We start from the raw sequence: 3,798 nt of genomic DNA on the forward strand, positions 1-3,798 counted from the left end.
CTGAAGAGTATAAGAAGAGCAGATACTAATTTCTTGCTGATAAATGCTTCTCAAAAGTATGAGGAACGCTGGTTAACAATACCAACGCCCCTATGAATTAAGAGTTGTGGATGCGATTCATGTCTCCAAGGCTGTTAGAGGAGACGCGCTTCTGGCTTTAGAGGATGATCCTTGCCAAAGGCTCCGTCGGCAGAAAGGTGCCTGTGGTGCTGCATGTGGCGGTGGACTCTAATCAGTACCTTACCTATACGCCAAAGGGGGAAAAAAGACACTTTTCAATGTAAGCGCTTTCTGTTATTCATTCTAAAAGCACCCTACTAACCAAAATGACGTAATGATAACTGGATAGCCCATCTTTTTTCCAGTTAATGAAGGCAAATCCTATAGGAATACTTCATATTTATTGTACCAGATGAGCACACGGCGAACTGGTAAAATAAATGTCACAGGAAGAAAAAGATTCAGTCTAATAAAGCAGTAACTCACCTGTCCATCTATACATCTATATTTAACTTAAAGAGATGGTTTGCATCTCTCTCATATTTTGTTTGGGGGAAAAAAAAAAAATCAGTCTACTTTTTCTCCTCAAATCACTCCTTAGCTGATGACACAAATATAAGAGGAATAAACATTTTTCTATGATTCGACAATGTGATGAGAATATTTCTCCAACTCAGTAGCTGCTGAACAGCAGGGGTTGTTCTCTGTTCCCGTCAGCGTAAGCTAATACCACATTTATTTATTTATACAGCATATGTTTATATAGGTTAATTTTCCTGGGTTTTTTTTCTTTCAATTATGGTGGAGTCGGATCCAGTAACAGACTTCAAGGTGAAACTGATGTTTCACTACAAGACCACTAAATTCTAGAAAGAAAGAGACTTCCGAAAGATTCTTAGGTGTCAAGAGGAAAAGGCTACGGAGGACGGGGATTTTAATTTTCCTGGCTCAGAAATGGCATTTGTGACCATTCGCTGCGTTACGGAGTGAAGGTGTTCCGTGCCCTTCGGCAGGAGAACTGCCCAAGGTAAGAAAGAGCTTCTTGTTAACAGTGACAGGAGGTTACTGCTATTTGGGGGGGGTATGAAATTCTAGTTTTCCTCCATATTTTGGTGCAGTGAGAGTGAGAGAGTGTGTGTGTGGGGGTTGAATACTACTCTTTAGGCGGGTGAGCCCGTACAATTAGAGAGATGTGTCCTTGCTCCATAGGGCTCAAGCTGAGTGTAACAGGGGTTGACAGAAAGAGGTTAGAGGGAAAGAGGATGATTACAGAAGCAAAGGGTTTTGAAATGCCTTTTGTTAAATGGACATTTTGGTGCGAGTCTGAGGAGTGGTATGTGAAAGAGATGTCATTTGGGCTGAAGAAAGCATGTGCATTAAGGGAAAAAAGGGTAAACCAGTGTATAATCCACTTAATGATTTAGAAGTCATAAGGAAAACAACATCAGAAGGCTTCTCAGAATCTTTTACCATTACACTGTTAAAACATGCAGGAGCCTAGCACCTGGTTTTTATTTTAGGGCACCAGCGCTTCCCAATAGCAATTTATTGCACATTTCTAGGAAAAAAAAAACCCTGCTTCCTTCAAGCATCAAGCTCCAACATGTCAGTTGCGATCTTTGTGAATACAAAACCCCCTTGGTTTTATTTTTTGTGACAAGCACAGTCCTATTTACATTCTAGAATGAACGAACCAGGAACCATTCCTTGAAATAGGGATACTCAGAAGGAATCTTCCTCTCCTTTCAGTGGGAGGGAATTTGATGAGACAGCCCCGCTGGGTCTGCAGTGGCCGCTGAGGAGGTGAGTCATTTCAGCTTGCGTATAGTGCCACATGGCAGAGGAGCACAAGCTGAAGGGGATGAGGCTGCAGGCACCAGAAGATGAACACTTATGGGCAAACCCTCATCACGGAATCATGGTATTGTCCCCAAAAGGCAACTCTTTAAGGTCCATCATTCAGAGTTTACCTCTTCCTGATCCAAAATACAGCCCGTTTCCTTAAGTTCTGTTTGTTCTAAGCCGCGGTGAATACAGATTTTTCTCTTTGAAGCTCAGTTTGCTGAAAAGCTCTAGGAGTATTTCAGTTAGTTGTTCAACCAACTTCTGCAACAATTACAGCAGCATTCTTCCAGCAAGGGCTTGGAGTTTCCCAGTTAGGCTGTCTCACTGCTTTTTAAAGATGAGCTGAATGTGGACGTGGCAGTAGGTATCACAGAATCACAGAAAGGTAGGGTTGGAAGGGAGATCACCTAGTCCAACCCCCCTGCCAGAGCAGGGTCACCCAGAGCAGGGTCACCAAGAGCAGGGTCACCCAGAGCAGGGTGCACAGGAACGCATCCAGGCGGGTTTTGAATGTCTCCAGAGACGGAGACTCCACCACCTCTCTGGGCAGCCTGTGCCAGTGCTCTGCCACCTGCAAAGTAAGGAAGTTCCTCCTCATGTTTAGGTGGGACTTCCTGTGTTCAAGTTTGTGCCCGTTACCTCTTGTCCTGTTGCTGGGCACCACTGAAAAGAGCCTGGCCCCTCCTCCTACATGCTGTTAAAACATACCAGAGACTGATAAAAAGAGGTTAAGACTAGAGGCTAAACTCAGCATATTGAAGCTGAAATGATTTCTTGGGAGAGGACTACGGCTGGGCTGGAGGCCTTTTTGGCTAAGCACTGGGATGTAATCCTTGAAAAAAAATTAAGTGCTTCATACCAAAAGTTCTGTTGCAGGCTGGAGACCAGGTGATGGAATTGGTATCTTTGCAACCTCTGTTTAAGGCAGAGCAGAGGGATGCTGATGGCAAGAAACATGCTGCATTACCTATCTGATTATTGTCTGAAACATCCAACTCCAGGAAAAGAGCCACTAATAAAGAGAAGGCCTGATCTGTTTAACGTTTTTAGTAATTCAATAATAATTTAGTATTTTTAATAATTTAAGTTTTCCTTATTGAGGTTTTCAAATGTACAGCGGGAATCTCTGCCACATAAGGACTTGAACTGTCTATACAGATAATTAACTCACTCGTTATGGCTTTTTGTTATTCTCAACATTTATACGACGAGTTTTTCTGCAAGTTGAGGCAGGACTTCGGTATCGGCCGTAATCCCTAGAGGTAAAAACTCATACCTTAAAAGAACAAACTTTACAGAGACTTTTTTTCCAAACAGAACTGGGATGTGCTGGAGCCTTCTAAAACTCTGCACTGAAGCAGGAGGAGGGAGATTTCCTGTCTCGGCTGGTGCTGGCCATTGCTGCTTTTGAGGACGTGGCACGTGGAAGCACAAGCTGGATGGGCTCTCTGAGGTTCCCATGAATAACTCTGAACAGCTCTGTCAGAGGCCAACAGATTTTTAACACATTCTTATTTTAAAATTAAACTCAAGTCTGAATATGATTATGAAAAAATGCCTTTTACTGTCAACACAGTTGACAAACCACATAAAAGGTTTGGTTTTTTTCCTTTTAACAAGAAGTGTCAAGAGAAGGAAGTCAGAACACAGCAACTCTACTTCTATTAAAATATTAATTTATTAATATTTATATTAATTAAAATATTAATTTATTATCTAGAATGGGGGAAGGCAGTGTGTTGACACGTTAGCACAACAATTCGGGGCAGATTCAGAAGTCGTGGCCTGAATTGTTATTTATTATAAACTGACCTGGCATTGCTGCACACCTGATTCTCTGCAACTACTGAATCAGGCACTAGCACGCTTGTAAAAACTGACTAACAAAATAAGTGTGTAAAGTGAAAATGCGCTGCCGCCCATAAGAAGTAAGCAAACCATGAAAAACCCCAG

Source organism: Rissa tridactyla, chromosome 2, assembly GCF_028500815.1.
Source record: "Rissa tridactyla isolate bRisTri1 chromosome 2, bRisTri1.patW.cur.20221130, whole genome shotgun sequence".
Lineage (NCBI taxonomy): Eukaryota > Metazoa > Chordata > Aves > Charadriiformes > Laridae > Rissa > Rissa tridactyla.